The 22,034-nt window shown below is 35.9% G+C and overlaps 1 long non-coding RNA gene across 1 annotated transcript in view; it reads right to left on the reverse strand.

The window, feature by feature from the left end:
• Nucleotides 1-7,338, reverse strand: part of LOC106148804 — a 95,335-nt gene extending 87,997 nt beyond the window's left edge. Inside the window, exon 1 of the long non-coding RNA XR_001234493.1 lies at nt 7,191-7,338. This is a non-coding gene — a long non-coding RNA (uncharacterized LOC106148804). The remainder of the gene's footprint in view (nt 1-7,190) is intronic.
• Between the last annotated feature and the right edge of the window lie 14,696 nt (nt 7,339-22,034).

Consider the following 22,034-nt stretch of genomic DNA (forward strand, 5'->3'; position numbering starts at 1 on the left):
AAAACATCATATCACAGCGATATATATGCACCTATGTTCATACCAGCAGAATTTGTAATTGCTAAATTGTGGAAGAAACCCAAATGTCTATCCACCAAGGATTGGGTAAGAAAATTGTGGTAATGGAATATTTTATGTAATGGAATAATACTCAGCTATAAGGAAAGATAAACTTAAGGCATTTATAGGTAAATGGTCACAACTAGAGAACATACTCATAAGTGAAATAAATCAGACCTGCAGGTGCAAGCACCACATTGTCTCACTAGTGTAAAACCTGAAAGAGTTAATAAAGACTTGGAGGTATGATAGACATTGTGAAATGAAAGTAAAATGCTCAAGGGTAAAGGGCAACTGGGATGTGGGAAAAGAGAAGGGAAAGAAGTACAAATTTTCTATATATGTATATACAGGATAGTTAACATATTTGATCTACTGTCTTCTCTTTCTTTGCTGAAAGAAACAGTTAATGAGTCCTTGATTGATCAGTATTGCATGTCCTTATTTGTTTTCTTGAGAAACCACTTTGAAGATATCAGTATGTAACAGAACAAGCACTGTTAATTTCCTACCAGTTTCTTTGTAACTCTGTATTGTTTTTATTTTTCTTTTGCTTCTTTGTAAAAACTTTTCTGTGTATTAATGTTTACCTCCTTTTATTTTAAAATACAAAAATAAATATTAAATCAGAAACATTAAATCTTTTGGAAGATAGGATGAGTATTTTATTCTTTTTACACTATTAATTTTTCTATGTTGATTTTGTGTCCTCAAACTTTATTGAATTAATTTATAATTCTTAATATTTATTTTGGTGGAGTTATTAATTCCTCCTGCTATCTCTCTGTCTATGTATATGAAATAAAATCTACAAAGAGAGATAATTTCATTTCTTTACTTTTGATTTTGATAATTATCATTTCTGTTTCTTGTCTCATGGCTCTGCTGAGGACTTCTTTTATTATATTGAATAGAAATGGGGAAAGAAAACACCCTTGTCTTGTTTCTTATTTTTGGAGAAGAATTTTGTTATTCATATGTTAGCTGTAGGCTTTGTATAGAGAATCTTTCACTTTGTTGAAATATCTTTTTTGGTACCTATTTGTTGAGTTTTTGTCATGAAACACTGTTGAATTTTGGAAAACTCTTTTTGTACTTCTATTGAGATTATCATATGCTTTTGATTCTTAATACCGTTCGTGTGATACATACACTTGATGATTTATTTCTGTTGATGCAATTTGATTAAATATAAAAATTCCTGAACTTGTAAGAATGTTGGATATAACTGCTTGGTTATTATATAATCATCTGCCACAAGTCCTTATATAAAATAAATAGCATTTTTAGAAGTCTTTAATAATTAAAGAAGTAACTTCCACCCTTGGTCACTTTAGAATAAACTCCATGATCTTACCAGAAATCTCATGGACATTCCATATATTACAATATGAAATTTCATCCAGGGGAATACTAAGCACATAATTGTGAATATTAATATTTTTAAATCCTTAAAAATTGCATAGTTTCATTTGTTTTTATAAATGAGGAATGTAAAGTAATGCAACTAATTAGTAACGAAGAAGACTTGCAAGGGTCTTTGATGAAGGTTGATTACTTTTTTCTTTATATTAGTAATTTCCAAATATCTTTTCTCAGAATATTAGAGATTCTTTCAGAAAAACAAACATAGCTTCCACTTATCCTCAGACATACTTCACAAACTCAAAAGCCACTGTATAAATCCAACATGCTAGTACTGGCTATCTTGAGCTATTTAGAAACTGTTTTACCATGAATATAGAAAATTCATGAAATTATAAAAGGAGTCCTTGGTGAAAAATTTGAAATCTATTGCTATATGCCATGTACATAATCAATTGATTTTGACATGAATGCATAATATTTATCTAAATCTTTTATTAGCTAGTACGTAATATCATTCAATTGGCTTTGTAGGTGTCCAGGAATTAAGGAACATTCATTGCTACAAGGAGTCTATACCAGTGTATTGTTCACCACAAGAGTTATTAATGAAAGCTGGATTAAACTGCATGTAAACCATCTTTAATAATGATTTAATAACATATCTCACCATGACATGACACTTGAGGTTTGTTTTCCTTTTAAGTATGAGTAGCAATCATGTTCACTAGGCAAAGAAAAATTATGTTTCAAAAATAAACATTCTTTTTAAGAATCTGCTTGACAGAAGATTATGTCTAATCAATATGATCATAAATACTTTGAATAATTTCACTTATAAGTACTAATATAGGTGAAAAGAATCACTGTTGTCTTAAAATTGCAAGTTTACTAAGACTCCATGGATTAAGTCCTTGCAATAAGTATGATCTTTAATATTCCCTCTTTCTTATATAGCAAATATACTTCAAATATGAAACTCCACCTATTTCATATATGTTATTCTTTAAATAACATAGTATCTATAATAGCTTTAAACTTTTCAAAAATATAAAAATAATTGGCACTTTTTTTGGTGGAATAAATGCTGTTATTTTAATGAAACAAATTTAAACTTTAAAAACTGGTGTTTTAAGTTGATGATTGTGAACACTTTTCATTTTCAGTAAGGAAATGTAGGTCAACATAGAGAAAGCAATTCCTGAACAAGAAAAGTTTTATACTGAGTACTCATATACGAGTTGTAATTAACTGTTTAATTATTTACCTAGGTTAAATGAGTATAAAAATTTAAAATCTCATGGGCAAAAATTGCCATGTTTAATTTTGAGTGATTAAAAAATAAACAAGAGATTGCATAAGTATAAATATAAACAGCAAAGTTATCCAAAATGATTAAAATCTTTCACTTGTAGTTATTTTCAAATTGTTGAATTAACGTATGCTTCAGAGTATATTAGTCCCTAAAATACACAAAATTATGATTGTTAAAACACCTAAAGCATCAGAAAACTTCTACATGTACATAGGGAAACTGAAGTCTAGGGAGTTTGAGAAATTTGACAAGATGATTCACGTGGTTTCAAGGAGAAGTTGTGGTAAAATTGCACATTGCAACTTGCATTATTTTTCAGAATCTAATAAGAAGACTAGATTCAGATAAATATTTGGCTTTTTTATTTTAAAGAGAATAAAAAAGAAAAAAATAACAAAATAACAACAACATAGACAAAAACAAAGCAAAGCAAAAACAATAAAAATGATACAGGGTTTCAAAACAAAATGATAGGAATTAACAGTGGTTGTTATATTACATATTGCTATCTTCAACAAAATTGCTCAGATAGCATTAGAAGTCCCACTAAACCCAGCTATTCCCCTTCTAGGTATTTTCCCACAGGAATTAAAAACACCACACCACACTGACATATGTGCACCCATGTTTATAGCAGCACAATTTGTCATAGCTAAGTCTTGGAAACAACTCAAATGTCCATCCACAGAGGAATGGATAAAAAGGATGTGGTATTTTTATACAACGCAGTATTACTCAGCTATAAAGACCGATAAACTCAAAGCTTTCATAGATTAATGGATGCAACTAGAGACCATACTCATAAGTGAAATAAGTAAATGGATTATTTGCTTATAAATAAATGGCTTTTACCATTGATCACTTTCATAATATGTGATCCTTCACTGCATTCCAAAAGAAGAATGCAGTTTGGGGTGCCGCTCTGCTGGGAATTCAGGACTCACTGTTAGTTCTGTCCCTTAAACAGGTTCTAGAAACAACCGTGTGTGTTGGAATGAGAGTCTGCTTCTGGAGCTAAAGCTCAATGAGTCTGAGTTTAGGGAATAGGAAAACTAAACCCATGGGAGAGAACTTGGATATTCAAATGTTAGCTTAGAAAACAGTTGTTTCTGGTACCAGCTGGGAGATTTTAGACAGAAACTAGTCTTACAGTGTTCAGTGCTAGGCTCGATTTTTTAAAATTTGTTTTTGAGCCTTTAATTCCAGGACAGAAAAGTACCTGGCACAGGCTTCAGAAAAACCAGGATTCAAACACCGTGGCAGCACTAGAAGCTGAAAAGAGGACAGTTTTCTGACCTGCCTTTCAGGAGATGGCTCAGCTATGGAAAGCCAGGCTGACTGCATTTCCCAGGAATGATCTACTGGCTCAAACAGGACGCTCATGAGCATTTCAGTTTCTACATGAATTCTTTTACAGTCACAGGCAAGTTGTTTAATTTGACAGTGGTGGAACAACCTGTGATTCATAGTTCTACAGACAAGAAAGGATGTAATTTTCTGGTCTTCATTATTGAGATCAATAAGCAAATTATAGAGCACGCCACGCATGTCTGAAACAATGTTACAGCGTTGCCAGGACCTGCTCTGTCCACCCCTCTTCTTTACTTCACAGAGGATCTGAAGAAAGTCAGGATTTAAAAATAAATAAATAAAAAACAAACCAGTCCTGCTACTTATTTATCTTAGTTGAAGCGCACTGCACAGTACTTGCACTCTGTGGGAAAAGGGTGCAGCATACGAAGCCATTACTTTCCAAAGGCTAAAAACAAAGAATAAGGAAAGCAGTAGAGAAGGTTTATAAAATGTGATGTGTCTCAGTCTAAGGGTTGACCGCTGGGATGGGAATGGGCAGACAGAAGACACATATTCTATTCAAATATGGCATAAACTAGAGCTGAATTGTGCTTAAATCTTCCCAAATTAAGTCACCATATGCTGACTATATTCCACTTTTTGCCTAATAAATTATGTAGCAAAAATATTGCACATAAATCATATTTTGTTACACTCAGCTCTGAGTGGATACATGTAACTTTCTATAAATCCAATGTCAACAATTTTATTTTATTCTGAGCATGAATTTTTTTCTTTCATCACAATCTATGTGTTAGTGTTTTAATTTTATTTTCCATTACTAGTTGCCTAATATGTTTTCATGAAAAACTCTGAAGGAACTAGGAACTGTTCTCTGTTTAATGTCTATGAAGCATATTGATGCTGAAACTGAATGAGAAAACATACATTTCTTTCAGACAAGTTATTGTTTTGCAGATAGGGATTTTAAAAGAGATTATTAATACCACTTGTGTCAATCACAGTGTTTTGTCTAACTCTGCAGTGTTTATTCACACAATGAATAGAACTCACTCTAAATATACAAGCATGGGAGTCAGTTGCAAAGTTCTAGGTGGACTGTGATGTAACAGTGTGGAAAAAGTGGCTTTGATATGTGTTCTTAAGAAAACAAACAAGTGAGGACCAAGTTTTGAGAGAAAATTTAAAGTTGTATTTTTTTCCTTAAAGGATCAAGTGACAAGCTCAAAACAGATACAGTGTAAAGACAAAAATGTGCATCAAATGTGATATAGAAGAGAAGTTAGAAGAGAAGTCTGCCGGCACAGCCTGACCACACGCTTTTCCTGTTGAGAAGCAAAGATGTAGAGGAGTGACATGACTGACTGTGTCACACAGCTGGCTGCTCCAGAGTTCCACATTCCCAAATTCTAATCTGTTGGAAATGGTAGGGCTCACACAAGGACTGCGACAGAGTGTGAGTGTAATGTTGCTCTGCGGCCTTCAGCACAAATTGCCAAGTTATTCTGAATCACTTTCTTTATCGTTGATCAATCAATCAGTCAATAAATAGCTAGCTCTGGAGATAGAAGCTTCCATCTTTCAAACTCGATGAAAGAATTAGAAATGTGCACAAAATGCCTACTATAAAGACCAGTATGTGTCACTCTCCCTGGAAGTGGCAACGAAGGCAGCACATAGGCTCAGCGTGACACACAAACCTGAGCGTGGAAAACAAATTCCTATATAGTGGTTAGACTGTTTTCATAGCTATTTATTTTCAAATTATTAATTGAAGCTGACCTTATTTTTACAGATAGACCATTAATAAGTAAAACTATGGTTCAATTTCTACTGTTGGTTTGTTCCATGATCCTAATTTAGTGTGAAAAACTTTTTCATAGAATACAGAGCAAGATAGGAAGGTTAGTTAAAGAGAAAAAGTAATAATGAGCATATTTTTATGGTGAGAGTACCCTAACGCCTTTAAATTCACAGAAGAATTAGGGATACTCTATTTCTCAAAATTGTGCTCTATTAAGTCATATTTCTTTCTGGTATAATATATATATATATATATATATATAAAACCTTGGCTTTCAACTACAGAATTGAGGCAACTAAAATTTAACAGGAAAATGTGTTGTTCACCATTTGAAAGACAATGTAATAATATATAATTAAAATGAAATATGATTTGTTCTAACAGCTAGTTAGAGATGCAATGATCTGTTCTGAAGAAAATAATGAAATCTTGTCCGTAGATAAATGTTAAACTATGAAACTCTACCTAGAAGATTTTTAAAAGGAGAAACAGCCATGAAATATCATAATAAAAAAAAATCTAGCCAGGCATGATGGTTCAAGTCTGTAATACCAGCACTCAAGAGGCTGAGGCAGGAGGATCATTGTGAGTTTGAGATCAGCCTGGGCTACAAAGTGAGCTCAAGGCCAGCCTGAACTGCAAAGGAAGACCCTGTTTCAAAAAGCAAAAAAAGAAAAAATCCAGTAACTACCCAAATTATCAACTTAAATTGCATCTTTGGACGTCTAGAGTAAATACACTGGTCAGTATTCACACACATTCTCTCAAAACTGGCATGTCAGCATTATAAAGTTGACCACCATAAAGACCCCTTAGTGAAAAACAAACAATAGTTAATAGATACAAAACAACATCTGCATATGTAAATAGACCACAAATAATAGTATCTTGGTTGATAAGAAAAAGCCTCGATGGTTCTGAAATATTACCTAGTATGTGAATAATATTTTTCAATACCTTCTTTATTGTCAATTTATGAAAGATTTCATAGCATAAATATATGATGAAAATCTAAGGGGAAAATGATATTAAATGAAGTTGGAGAATTTAACAGGAATATGAGGAAAAAATACTACAAATTTTCTACCTCAGAATAATATTTCTAATAGTTAAAGTTAACATAAAGTGCTTTAAAAAGTGAAAAATATGACTTATTCCAAGATAGAATTAATATGGCTCAAAGTTACTAACCAAAGTATAAATAAACCAAAGAGAATATGAAATATTTGCCCAAACATTTGAAGTACAGTCTTTACAGGTAATAGAAAAAAGCATTGGCATAAGGTTGCTAGCTGACACTAGAAACTGGTTAGTGTCTGCTGTGGCTTATACCTTAATATCCCTCCAAAGGCGCTTGTGCTCTTAGCGGGGCTGCTGGGAGCTGACTGGGCCATGCGCTTGTGGCGTTAGGTTAGTCCTCAGACCGTAATGGCTGGAGGTGCAGCAGTTCGAGGTGATGCTGATGAGAGGTGCTGGCTTGCTGTGGGCATGGTCAGGAAGGGAATGTCCACACGCATCCTTCTTTCTTCCTCGGCGCTGCCCACTTCCTGCCTGCAAGGCTGTGGGTTTTCTTTCCTCTGTCAGCCACCCTGCCTGACAGTCAGCCAGTTATGAGTGGAAAACTGTGCAGATTGTGAGCCAAGTTAACCTCTCCTTCAGTTCACTGATGTCAGAGATTTTGTCCCAGCAATGAGAAAGTAACTATGAAAATGACCAACAAAGCAAGGAAACTATAATCTTTGAAGATACCTTCTCTATTAAAATAAAATTGACCATGTTAACTTATTGCTTCACAAACTTGAGCTCTTAAATAAAACTCACAAACTCAAAAAAGTGCTATGTCTTAAAAAATTAAATAATCCTGTTTTAAATTGATGCAAAAATGTTCCACTGTGAAAGCATGACATGTTCCAGAAAGGACATGTTGCTATCCATATTTTTTACTTTTATCCTAATTTTAAGTAATTTCCATTTTTACTTTATTTTAAAGAGAATAAAAATAATTTAAAAATTAGAGATGATACTGAATTGCAAAAAACAAGATGATAGGAACTCAACAATGACTGTTATATTGCATATTGTTGTCCTCAAAGCAGTTGCTCAGATTACCAGATATAAGCACGTAAAATTGGTCAAAGATAAAAAAAAATTAAGCCTTAACAGTTCCTTTGAGTAAAGCAATGGAAACCAGAAGTACAATTACTTTGCCAGTACCATACTGATTTTATCACAGTAATTTTGTAGTAGTTTAAATCAGGGATTGTGATGTCTCCTGCCTTGCCTGTGTTGGCCAGGATTGCCTTTGCTATTCTAGGTCTTTTCTGGTTGCAAATGAATTTTAGGAATGTTTTCTCTAGATCTGTGAGGTATGCTAATTGTATTTTGATCAAGATATCATTAAATCTGTATAACGGTTTTGGGAGTCTGGCCATTTTCATTATGTTGTTTCTTCTTATCCATGAGAAAGGAATAGCTTTCCATTTTTTGAGGTCCTCTTTAATCTTTTTTCAGAGTATTATACTTTTCAGTGTATAAATCTTTTACTTCCTTTGTTACATTGATTCTTACGCATTTCATTTTTTGGACGCCATTGTGAAGTACGTGGTTTCCCTAATTTCTCTCTCAGTGAGTTTGTTGTTTGTGTGCAGCAACGCTATTGATTTTTGAGTGTTGACTTTGATTCCTGCTATGCTACTGAATTTGTTTATTACTTCTAGGAGTCTTTTGGTGTAATTTTGGGGTCTTCCATGTAGAGTATCATGTCTTCTGCAAATAATGACAATTTAACTTCTTCCTTTCTTATTCTTATTCCTTTTATTTATTTCTCTCTCTTGTCTAATTGCTATGGCTAATGTTTCCAGAACAATATTGAATAGGAATGATGATGGTGGATATCTTTGTTTTGTCCCTGATTTTAGAGGAAAAGCTTTTAGTTTTTGTCCATTTATTATGATGTTGGCTGTTGATTTGTGATAGATGTTTTTAACTAGATTGAGGTAAAGACCATCTATTCCAATTTTCTGTAGGATTTTTATAATGAATTAGTATTGGGCTTGTCTAAAGCTTTTTCTGCATCTATTGAGATGATCATATGTTTTTTGTCTTTGGCTCTGTTGATATGGTGTGTTACATTTATTGATTTGCACATTTTGGACCATCCCTGCATCCCTGGGATGAATCCCACTTGATCATGGTGTATAATCTTCTTCATGATTTGCTGCATTCTGTTTGCTACTATTTCATTGAATATTTTTGCATCTATGTTCATTAAGGAGATTGACTTGTTGTTCTCTTTTTTGGATTGATTTTTCATTAGGGTGACACCTGCCTCCAGAAATGAGTTAGGGAGAATTGCTTTGCTTTCAATTTCATTGAAGAGTTTGAGAAGGATTGGCACTAAATCTTCTCCAAATTTCTTTTTTTTTTTTTTTTTTTTTTTTTTTGGTTTTTCTCCGGTACCGGGAACCGAACTCACAACCTTGCGCTTGCCAGGCAGGCGCTTTTGCCGCTGAGCTAAATCCCCAGCCCCTTCTCCAAATTTCTTGTGGAATTCAGCTGTGAATCCATCAGGACCTGGTCTTATCATTGTTGGTAGGTTTTTAAATGACATTTTCAATTTCATTAACTGATATTGGGTTATTCAGAATTTTTATATTTTCTAAATTCAGATTGGGTAATTCATACATATCTAGGAATTTATTTATTCCTTCTGGTTTCTGTCCTATTAGAGTAAAGATTTGTGATGTAAGTGTTGATGATCTTCTAAATTCCCACAGTATCTGTAGTAATTTCACCCTTTTCATTCCTTATTGCATGAATTCCAGTTTTTTCTTTCCTTTTTTTGATAAAGTTGGTTAGGGGTTTATCAATTTTATTTATACTTTCAAAGAACCAACTCTTCAATTTATTAATTCTTTGTATTTTTTTCCTAGTCTCAATTGCCTTAATTTTTGCCCTGTCTTTTAATTTGCTCTCTTTTGGCCTTGGGCTTCAGTTACTCCTCTTTTTCTATAAGTTTGAGGTGTAACATTAGGCTATTTGTGTATTCTCATTCTGTTCATCTGATGTGTGAGTTCACTGCTATAAATTTCCCTTGGAGGACCCCTTTCATTGCATCTCAGAGATTCTGGTTAGTTGTATTTACATTTTTGTTTGATTGTAGATATTATTTAATTTCTTCTTTAATTTCATGTGTGACCCATTGGTTGTTCAGGAGGGTTTTATTTAATTTCCATGTGTGTATGGAGTTTTTGTGGTTCCTTTTGTCATTAATTTCCAATTTCATTGCACTGTGGTCCAATATTATGCATGGGATAAATTAATTTCCTTTGCATTTACTTAAGCCTGTTGTACGTGCTAGTACATGGTCTGTTTTAGCGAACTACCTGTATGCAGCTGAGAAGACTGTATATTCTTTTGTTGTCAGATGGAACACTCTGTAAAGGTCTACTAAGTCCATTTGTTCACAAGTTTGGTTTAGTTCTATTATTTCTTTGTTGACTTTTTGTCTAGTTGATCTATCTCTTTGTAACAAGGGAGTGTTCAAATGCCCTGCTGTGATTGTTTTACTGCTTATTTCATTTTTCATGCCTGTTAAAATTTCTTACACAGTGGGGTGGTTTTGTATTTGGTGCATAGATGTTTATGATTGTTATCACTTCCTCTTGAAGTTTTCCCCTAACAAGTATGCAGTGATCTTCTTTATCTCTTTTGATCTTTCCTGGTTTGAAGTTCACATTGTCTGTAAACAGAATAACTACACTCACTTTTTTCTGGGTTCTTGTTGCATGAAGTATTGTTTTCCATCTTTTTATTTTCACTCTAGGAATTTTCTTTTGAGTTAAATGTGTTTCTTGTAAATAGCATATTGTTGGATTTTGTTTCTTGATCCATTCTGCCAGTCTGCATCTTTTGATTCATGAATTGAGACAATGTACATTGATGGTTATAACTGATATGTATTAGGTTATCTTTGTCATGTTATTTTCCTATTGTTAATTACTCTTTTTTCTCTCCATTTAATTTCTTGCTCTGCTTGGTGGTTCCTTTCTGTTGTTGTTCTTGAAGTTTTGGTCATTTTTATGTCATTCTAGAGTATCTTTCAGTACTCTTTGTAGGGGTGGTTTGGCACTCATGCATTTCTTCAGTTGTCCTTTATTGTGGAAATATTTTATCTCTCCACTAATTCTGAATGATAGTTTTGCAGGGTACATCAGTCTAGGTTGGAGGTGGTTTTCTTTCAGGCCTGAAATACTTCATTCCAAGCTTTTCTTGACTTGATGGCTTTTATTGAGAAATCTGCCATGATTTTGATGGGCTTTCCTTTATAGGTCATCTGTTTCTTTTCTCTAACATCTTTTAATATTCTGTTCTTTTGCTGAATATCTGGGATCTTGATCACTATATGTCTGGATGAGGATTTATTTTGTTTATGGCTAATTGGAGTTCTATATGCCTCACTTTTCTTGTTTTTTTTTTTTGTTTGTTTGTTTTTTTGTTTTTTTTTGTTTTTCTCCGGTACCGGGAACTGAACTCACGACCTTGCGCTTGCCAGGCAGGCGCTTTTGCCGCTGAGCTAAATCCCCAGCCCCCTGCCTCACTTTTCTTTACGTCAGATTCTTTTTCTATTCTTGGGATATTTTCAGCTATTACTTTTTTTTTTTTTTTTGTTTGTTTGTTTTTTTGTTTTTTTTTGTTTTTCTCCGGTACCGGGAACTGAACTCACGACCTTGCGCTTGCCAGGCAGGCGCTTTTTGCCGCTGAGCTAAATCCCCAGCCCCAGCTATTACTTCTGCAAATATTCTTTTTATGTCATTTGTGTTGACTCCTGCTGTTTCACTGACACCTACTAATCTTACATTGTTTTTGGTTGCATCATCTTGCAACTGTTGAATTTTTATTTCCTGGTGCCTTGTTATTTTTAACAGATCCTTCCTTTCATGATAGTTAGCTGCAATGCTGTTTTCAAGGTCTGAAAGTCTATCTTCAGTTTTGTCAGCTTTTGATGGAATTTTTAATTTCCTGGATATCTATTTGAATCTGCTCTATGCATTCTAACTCTTGTCTATATTGTTCATTCAAGGTGTCCATCATCTTTCTATGCTTCTTTATTATTTTATCTATGTTTTCTTTAGATGTGCTGAGCAGTCCTTTCATTGTTGTTGTCATTTCTCTTTTTACCTGAGAGATTATTTCAGATCTTATGTCTTCTGATGGAGTTGTTTCTTTACTTCAGTTACTATCATTTCAGAAATTTCTGGTGTATGACTACCAGGTTCTCAGTGTTGATGTATTCTGGACTTGTTGAGGGTGAAGTAGAGATCTGAGGTTGCATTTTGGTCCTTCATTTTGTCACTTTCAAAGATCGAGAAGTTCCCTGGAGCTCAACCTCACTCCCATGATTGTGTGGGAGTGGCAGGGCAAGGATCCAAAGGTCCCCAGTTTTTAGTATGGCTCCCGTGATGTTTTGTGAGGGCAGGGTGCAGTTGTAGATGCTCTCAAAGCTTTCTGGTGTTCACTTGGCTCCCAGGCCAGTGGAGGAGGGGCAGTGGAGGCTCACTGAGGTTCCTGAAGCTGTCTGGGGTTCAACCTGGCTCTTGTTGGGGTTGCACAGAGTATGGTGAGTGGCCACTGAGGCCCCAGAAAGAATCAGAGATCCTCTGGCTTCTCACACTGGTGGTGGGATAGGGGCAGGGATGGCTCACCAGGGTTCCTGAAACTGTCTGGTGTTCAGCCCGGTTTCCACCAGGGTGTGAGCCGAGGGTGGGTTGTGGTCACCGAGGCTTCAAACACTGCCTGGGACCCAGTGCAGTTCCCATGCCAGTGGGCGTGGGGTGTGGGTGCAGTCACTGAGGCCACTGACTCTGTCTTGGGTTCAACTCACTTCCTGTGAGGGTGGGGGGTTGCGAGAAGTTGAGTCTATCTTTTCTTGAAGGAAGCAGTACTCTGGCAAGTTCATCTAGGCTGTCTATCAAGTTCTTTGATGGAGTTTGTGGAGGTTTTAGTCCATAATCAGCTGGCTCCAAGCAGGGTGGCATGGTGAGTGGCAACAGTTCAAGGCAGTGGAAGACAGCTAAAGCACCAAGAGCAAAGGGGGCAAGTAATTTTCTTGAATGGGCTTTTTACATAAGTTCTTTTATAATTCTTTTTTCATCTTACTGTGTAGTAGTTATGCATTGCTACCTTTAAAATTTACCATGAACTTAGGGGCTTAAAATGCCACAAATTTATTATCTTCTAATTTTAAAGAAGAAAAGCCTGATTTGGGTCTCAATGAAATACAATTAAAATGTCAGCCAGCTGTGTTCCTTTATGAAGCCTCTGGAAAAAGGTTCGTGAATAAGTTTCATAGTGAAACTGAATTTATGGTAGCTGCACAGACAAAACCCTTCAAGTTTTACTGTCAGAAGAGGACCGTTCACAGCTTCTCTAGGTATTGCCTTGTGGGCCTCTTTCTGGCTTCCTAGTCAGAAATGAAGTATCAAGTTGTGAAGTTGAACTTATTTGGCTTCCTCTTCCATTTTTAAGGTTTTATGCAATAAGGTTAGATTCATCAAGATAATCCAGGAAAATTTTGCCAGTGTCAAATTCAGCACCTTTGGTCACATTTGGAAAGTCTTTCTTGCCAGGTAATGCAACGTATACTCAAATTAAATAGTTTAGGAGGTGGACATCATTGAAAAGAATATTAGGTCTATCACAGTATAAATTACAACTAGTTGCTGATAAGTAAAGTTAAAATTTTGTGAATCCCTTACTCCTACCAGTTTTAGAATACATTTTGTCATTCCTTCATCTTTCCCTTGTGCTAGATTGTAGGAATGTTCTTGACTTATTCCAAGGCACTTGCTGATCTGCTTTCTGTCTTTTATACACTTTTAGGACATTTCCTACAAATAAAAATGATACAGTGTATCTTATTTTGCATGTGGCTATTCCCATTTAGAATAACATTTGTTTTAGCATGCATCAGTAGTTTGCTCTTATTGGTGTAGCATTCTATTGACTATGGGTACTGTATTTTATGTATACATTCAACAATTAACAGATATTTGTAATATATTCAGTTACTGGTTAGCTTGAATAAGGCAACAATTAATATTTCCATATATGTCTTTTTGCCCAAATATATTTTAACTTCTCTTACATAAATTCTTAGCTATAAGATATCTGGCCCATAAGGTAATTTCATGTCTGTTTTTTCAGGAAACTGCCTGAAAAATGGTTATATTATTTTACATACTTCTAACAATGCATAAGGGTAGCAGTTTTTTCACTTGTCATTGTTTTTCTTTTGATTATATGTTACATTTTGCTAATGACTTACAAGTTTGAGGATCTTTTCACATGTGTATTAGCCATATTCATTACTTCCTGATACATCTATCCACATTTATACCCAACTTTTAATTGAGAATTTTTTGTTTTCTTGTAGAGTTGTTTATATATTTTAGATATAAGACCATTATCAGAATTTAGGAATCAGAGAGCTATTTAGCTCAAACCCTTTCAGTATCCACTACACTGCAGACAGCTTCATGCAGTGCTTCCATCATCCTTGCACTAGCAGTGCAATGATAGGCAAACCACAGTATTTTAAATCTATCCCTTGACCTGTTTTTTTTTTTATGATCTGTGGGATTAAAATATTGTTTTACATTTTAATGGCAATGTTAAAAGGCTAAAGAAGAAAAAGCAGGAGAATGTGAGAAGGATGAGAAATATGTAGCACATGAGGCCCACAAAACATGAAATCCCATCTGATTCTGTATCTATATCAGTCAGTGTTTACTACAGAAACAGATACAATACAAGATATGCAAATATATAAGAATGTACAAGATTGGCTAACCATGGCCGCCCAGAGTCAGGTGTGGAAGAGTGCAGAGGCTGTCTGCACATTGGAGACTGAAGGGTCCAGCCGAAATCTAGCGCTCACTGCAGTGCTCCTTGGAGACTGTATCAGGAGGCCCATGGGTCTGTGGTGGAAGGCTGAAAATCTACACTGGAAGCTGAAGAATCTGCACCGAAAGCTGAAACATCTTTGCTGGAAGCCAGAAGATGATATCCACGGTGAAGGTGAAAAATGGGGCTCCTCTAAAAAAGCAGAAGCACGTGTGTTCGCTTCCCCTTTGTACCCTTCAGGCAATGAGCTGCCATAGGATGGGTCTTCCACACCCTCAGATGTGGAAATCATGGGTCAATTTAGTTGAGGTTCTCTTGCTGCAGTTGATGAAATCAATCAACCATCACAGTATCCCAGTTCCCATATGTGCACTGCCAGGTATGGGTGTCACCCAGCACTCTATTTATTATGACTTCCAACTTCAAATCAATTTTATACTTTAAACTCAATTTTATGATCAATGTATCATATTTTCTAGTAGGTCTAATTTTTCTCACACATTATAAGCATTTTACTGATGCACATCAGTAATACAGAATAATGAGAATCATTTTGGTATATTGGTACATGAAGAGTTCAGAAATCTTTTAATCATCAATGAGTAAAATTTTTCTGAGCCTTTGGTTGATTTCTAGAAAATACAATGAGTGATTTTGTCCATTTAAAAAAATTTTTTCTAGTTGCTTCTTTTGGAGTTTTCTCATACCACTTAGCAACATCCATACATCTCTGTCCTTTCAAAATTAGTTTTTAAAAAACTAAATACAACACTGCAAAGAAAATAAAAATAAAACACTAGTTCATCATAATAATACTTATTTTTGCTAAATATTTATTAGCCAGAGCAAGCTGGCACATAAAAATTGGAGGATTTAATAGCTAACAAGGCAAGAATGTAGCAACTTTATTTCCAGGATTTAAAAAGGTCATGAGATTACAAAGCTGCCAAGTGGCTGACTGGTACAGCAGTACATTATATAAATATTTATAATTTAAAACCGGAGACTAGGTAATTGGTGGCAAATTTTCCAAAGGATCATGTTTCTTCTAAATGTGAAATCTGTAGCCAAGGCATCTTTTCTGGTGGGGAATAAATAAGTCCACCCTGATATTGAATTCCTCCTTCGCACTATGGTTGCAAAGATGAATAATCCCCCGATACAGTGCATTAATATGTCTTGTCACCACAGCTAAATTTCCTCACAGTTAATATAACTGCCACTCTCCTCTGACATCCTGCATCAGAGCCACAAACCAAAGATCTATGACTTGTGAAAGCCAGAAAAGTGGAGGCTTGCTCTCTGGACATTTACATCACTCTATTTTCTCCTGATTCATTTGTAAACTACTTTTAAATCATATGAGCTTGTTGGCTATTCTGCTACAAATAACCTGTCCATCCATTTTTTTTGAAAAGAATAAAAAAATAAATGGTCTGCTTGAGGCGGTCTCTTCTACCTGTACAAACCATCTTTTCTCCTGCTGCTTCTCATTCCATGACCCTTAATCCCAAAAGGCTCCATTTCCCTAGAATCTGCAATATTAATTACTGGTCTCTCATAAAGGAACACACTGATTTCACAGATAAGGTGGAAGAGTTCTGCAACAGTATGGATACTATGTTTTATTTCAGTAGTTCAGGTTTAGTTTAGAGAATGTGAACCTGGAGTTTGGTAGAAACTTATCTCGCATTCTGCCCAATATAATTCTCTTTTATTAATAAAATTCTCAGCTATTTGATATGCTCTGCATTAAAGACACATCTGATTATTTCTGCAGCCTTCTCCTCAGATTCTGGTTTTGCAATATTCTCAGGAGTTTATTTAAGTGAATTCATGGGAAGAATGATTCCCCCAAGACCCAATCAAATTTTCATATCAATTAAGAAATCTGACAGCAGTTTTAATAGATTTCCCACTTGTGGATACAAGTACTTTGTCAGAACAGCTACTTCCTTCTTTCTCCACCCCATCAAAGTCTTCCCTAGGGTTATATTCAGACCAAAAGAAAAGGCAAGTATTTCAACTGCTATGCCACACAGCTGTCTGTCTTAAAATTTACAAACAAAATTAAAATTTTAAGGTAAATAGCTGATCCTTTAACCCCCCAGAAAATATAAAATACTCAAAGAAAATTTTTCTAAAAAGACAATAATTCTATTTTGGTTTTGCATTAAAATCATATTTTATTCTCAAAAGTAACCCAAATGTTAGCAAAACTTCTTCTAATGTATAAAAAGTAATACTTGTTTCTAGCTAAAATAAATGTCACATTATTTCCTATTCTCTGAACTGCAAAGTCACTAAAATGTTTTATAAAGTTGAAAAATAAAACCATGGGATGCACTGTTTGTGGGACTTTGAAAATTTAGAGAGCAAAGAAAGCACAAATGTAAATATTATATAGTAAATATCTATTAGGAATTTGTAGCTGAAATATGTTCAGTTTTCTATATCTCGCATATAGTATTTTATCAATTTAAAGATTTAATTTGATCACTGTGGCGTCCATGATCTAGTGACTTGGCATAATTTGTTAAAACCTGCAAGTTGAAGAAGAGAATTATTATTGTCAAATGTCTGAATACATCTTTGAGTGAAAATCTCAGAAGAATAAAAATTCTCAGGCAAACTTCTTTCTTTCAAAGCCAATTCAAAACCCCTGAGCATGCAGGGAGCAGTATTTGTTGCGTAGCTCTGTAGAGAGAATTCTGGTGTAATGTAAACACGCACGCACAGTTAATGTGTACCTGTATTTACTTCTTTTTTTGAGGCCAACTGTGTCGCTCCTTGTTCCCCAAATGAGAGGCACTGGGCCCCTTGTTCTCAGGGCTTCCCCTCCTTAAACCTGCACTTGTTTGCTGCATCCCTCTTTCTAGCCCAGAGGGAAGGCGAGCAGCTGCTTCCACAGAACTCAGCACTGTAGCCAACTGGAATGCTCAAACCAAAAGCAAAAGCCGCCCTCCCAGTCTCCACCTGCCGCCCCTGCTTTCTTTTGCACCAGGTGTGTCCTGCTTCCAGCCTGAGTAAAAATCCAGGCAGTTTTTGACTTTTATCATCATGTGTGGCCACTGGCTCTCCTGGGTCATTGCCTCATTTACAGTAACTAATATGCCAACTGCTACAAGAACACTTTTCTTTATTTTCAGGCGGAATCAATATAAAGTTCATTAACTCTCAAGGACTCCAAGGGGTAAGTACATATCAGTCTTTCGCCCTTTCTTCCCCACTGCAAGCTGTTAGAGTTGAAATATTACAATATCAAATTAGACTTCCAAGAAAGTATGGTTCAGATTAATGCAACGCAGAAGCCCACATTTGTTAGTAATTTTTCTGATTTTGCCAGAAGGCTTACCAAATGTCCATAGGAAAACTATTTAAACATTTTCCTTAAGATTCTTCAACTGAAAAATAAAGACAAAATGAAATACAGTTTTCTGAAACGTAGAGCTACCTCTCCACAAATCAGAGTTGACCACTTATTATAACAGAACTTAAAAAAAATCAGAACCTGAAAGTCTTGATTCACAACACATGGGGCACATGCCCTTTGCTGGTGATTTCTGCTTTTTAATTTTAGAACTATACACTTTATTAAAGTCTCACAGTTTTAATATGAATAAGTTTTCTGCCCTATGGGATGGTGGCAATTTAATTGTTTCAAATATTTTATATTCATATTAACTCAAAACTTGCTCATTTGCAGAAGAAAGAGAAGGAATGCCTCCAGTAACTTGGGCTCAGAAATAGCATTTGGCATAAATTTTTTCAGGATCAAAGATCCTAAATTATTCTTAATCAAGCAGACCTTAAAACAGAGATATAGACTATTACAGGTTCATAATAAGCACAGCAACCGCAGGCAGACCAACATCTTGGGCAAAATTTATTCTAAAAAAATCTTAGGATTTGATAATTAACTCCCACTGTTTTAGAATGTTGGAGTGAATTCATGAGCCTAATTAATGGAAAAATCAAACGTTTTTGAATTATTGCTCATCTGTTATCAGTTTCACCACATCCTGGCACTGACATATACACGGCACTGGAGTGAGGAATCTACCCTGAAGGGAAAACGGACAGCGGGAGAAACAACCGCTGCTTTCCTGTTCACGACTCAGACCTCAGCAAAGCAGCGCGGGAGAGGGGTACTGAGGAGGACAGCAGGGATTCTTGAAGCTCTATAATTAGATAGGAATCTTAATTTACTTCAAGAGGTTACCCAAATTTTTTCAATAGGAACTGTACAGTCAGAGATTTTATGACAAAATCGTAGACATTATTTTCAAGTTTCTGACCGCAGTGAAATCTTGTGTGTCTATTATAAGGCTCCCCCAAGTCTTAAGGCTGGGTCTGCAATCCAAAGGTAGAGTCTCAAAAGGTAGGAGCAGTTTAAAATTCATATGTGCTATCGGGAGAAAGAAAACAGCACTCTAAATGGTTTCTTTTTATACTGGGCTTTTGGTATTTCCAAGAATATTTGTCTTGTGTTGATTTGGTGGACTTTCCTTGTTTGCATGAATAGAATATTTGTCTAGTCATGTTCCTGGGTTCCCTATATTCTGTAGGGTAATTTCATGGGAGAATCTTCCTGTGGCACAGGTCTGAAATGTGGACAGCACTGCCACCTACTGGTGTGTATCTCAAACTGCAGCAGTTGACAGGGAATTAGGAAACCAGACTAACTCTAGTTTGTCAGAATTTTGAATATTTTCTATTCATTGGTTCAGTCTTCTAATTTTATCATTGATAACATAAAGTAGAGAGGTCTTGCACTGCTGTAATACACTGTGGACTTCTTCAAAGATAGGCTTGGACATCAGTAAAGTGGTAAGGACTGAATTTAATAAGTAACATACTATTGTTATCAGTGAAAGTACATGTGAACTTGCAGTTTTGATTCATACAGGATGCTTGGGATTTCAAAGGGAGAGTAAGAGAATAGAGATTGGTGGGCAGGGTGCAGTATGGTTAAGGAAACAAAATTTACAAAATGCAGCAAGTGGGGTTTAGCCCACCTAAGTTGTTTACCTGGCACATATTAAAGTTAGGCTCTTATGCTTGCAGGTGACAGGTATTGCCTGGAACAAACAGTTCGTTCTTTTGTAGCCATCAGTTTTCTAAAGCAAGAACTTGCAGGTGAGCTGCAGTCACTCTGTGAATGGAGCCTTGTGTCATTAGAACTGTTACTGCTTCTTCCAGTCTTTATTGTCAAGACTGGAGCCCACTGAGAAAGGACTTAGAGAAGCCTAACTACAGGTTGCTCAGAAAGAAGGACTTGTCACTAGTTTTTAAAATCAATGTGTACTTCTTGCCAAGAGTTTGATGATCTGTCTAGACCCTTAATTAGAAAGAATTATTTGGATTTTGGAAACTAAGCTGAATACTATGTAAGAATTTTAAAGTAGTTTAATTTTGGTTTTTAATAATCAAGATAGAAAACAAAATACTCAGGTGGTTCTGATGGTTGTACTCAACCCATACTAACTAAAAATAAATACTAATTTGTTCTAGAGGTTCATTATACATTTGGATTTCTATCTCAAATAGAGCACTACAAATGGGAATCCATGTTTATACTAGGGCAGCAGTGAGCTGGGAGTTTTGCAGCTGACTTTAGTCAGTTAGGCAAAGATGAGTTCACTAATAAATTTGTAAGCAAGGAAACACAAGTAGAATTTTTAAATAAAACAACATACGAAGAAATAATACAAACAGCAGACTTCTAGCGAAGTGGGGCTGACAAGCTTTGTGATTTTTTGGCAGTGGTTTATAAAACATGGAAGGCAGTAGCTGTGTGTGTGTGTGTGTGTGTGTGTGTGTGTGTGTGTGCATGTGTGTGTGTGTGTGTGTGTGTGTGTGTGTGTGATTAGAGTTTTAACCCAGGGCCTCTTACATGCTTTAAGGTATTGTAAACCTTAAGGTATATTCTAGAACCCTGATCAGTACTAACTTATATGCTACTTTTTACACAAAATCTGTAATTCTGTTTTCAGATGATTTCACATCAAGTGTAAAATAAAGCAACAAAAAACAGCTTTGAGATGGGAAAGCTGAATATTTTGCAGTTTGATAATACAATGATAGAAAATTCACTTCTAGGTTCTACTCTAGAGGTTGCCTGTGATCACCAAGCAAGCATCTTGTATCAACCTGATGTGTCAGAGTGCTAGGTCCTGTCACTACATTGCATCTACGGCTTTTACTGGTGCTGCTTTCTAAAAGAAAGAGTAAAGAAATGAAGGAAGGAAAGGAAACAAAAAGGAAGAGAAATACATCTATACCTGACTTCATCAGTCTTTGGCAGTTGTTACTGTTTAGATGGGAAGTGCTGCCCCAAAGCCTCAGGCACTCCGAGGTGCACTTTGGGAAGGTGATTGGCCCATGGGGGTCCCCTGTTCAGTGGGCTCACCCCCTGGTGAGCTTTGTGACTGAGTGCACCGTTAGAAGGTAGCGCCCGGTTGGAGGAGGGAGATGACCAGGTGCTGGCCTGGAAAGACAGGCTCCCGCTCTGGATCCTCCCTGCTTTCTCTGCCTCTTAGATGCATTGGGAGAACAGCTCTCTTCCAGCACGGACTCTCCACCGCAGCCTTCCGCCGCGCTGTCCTGCCTTGGAATCAGCTGAAGATGAGCAGAAACCTCTAAAACTGTGAGCCACGTGAACCTCTCCTCCTGGGCATCGTTGGTGTTGACTGTTGTGTTTCAGCGACGAGAAGTGACTGAGACAGCCATCAAATCACAGACGACAGCACTGCACTACAAATCCTGACTCCCCCTTGCATTAAAATGTTACATTAACGTTGATGACTACAGTAGAGAAAATATCATAAAGCGAAAGGGTTAAAGGATCTTTGTCAATCTACTCTGAGCACAATGTATCATTAGAAATAAGAACGGCATCTCTGCTCATGATTTGTAGGTTAACTCTTTAAACATCCACGCATCGGGCCCGCTCCCCACCCTGCTACAAGCTTAGGAAAGCATTCGTGATTTCACTATACATACACTGAAATACGAACATTTCTAGACACAATGAAACTAGATCAAATACTATCAGGCTTATTTAACTATCATTTTCTATAGACATCAGAACAGATTGAATGATTTTCTATACTTGTAGACTTTTGCAAAATAGAAGACCACCTCTTCAAATAGTTAGGCATTTGGAGTAGGATGAACAGTGATATAATAACTCCTCACCCCTACTGTGGGGGCCGAGGCAGCCCTGACGATATGTAAGTGAATGAGCTGTACTGGACCCAGCCCACTGTC

The sequence above is a fragment of the Chinchilla lanigera genome, unplaced genomic scaffold (genome assembly GCF_000276665.1).
Source record: "Chinchilla lanigera isolate Chin_1 unplaced genomic scaffold, ChiLan1.0 scaffold00002, whole genome shotgun sequence".
Lineage (NCBI taxonomy): Eukaryota > Metazoa > Chordata > Mammalia > Rodentia > Chinchillidae > Chinchilla > Chinchilla lanigera.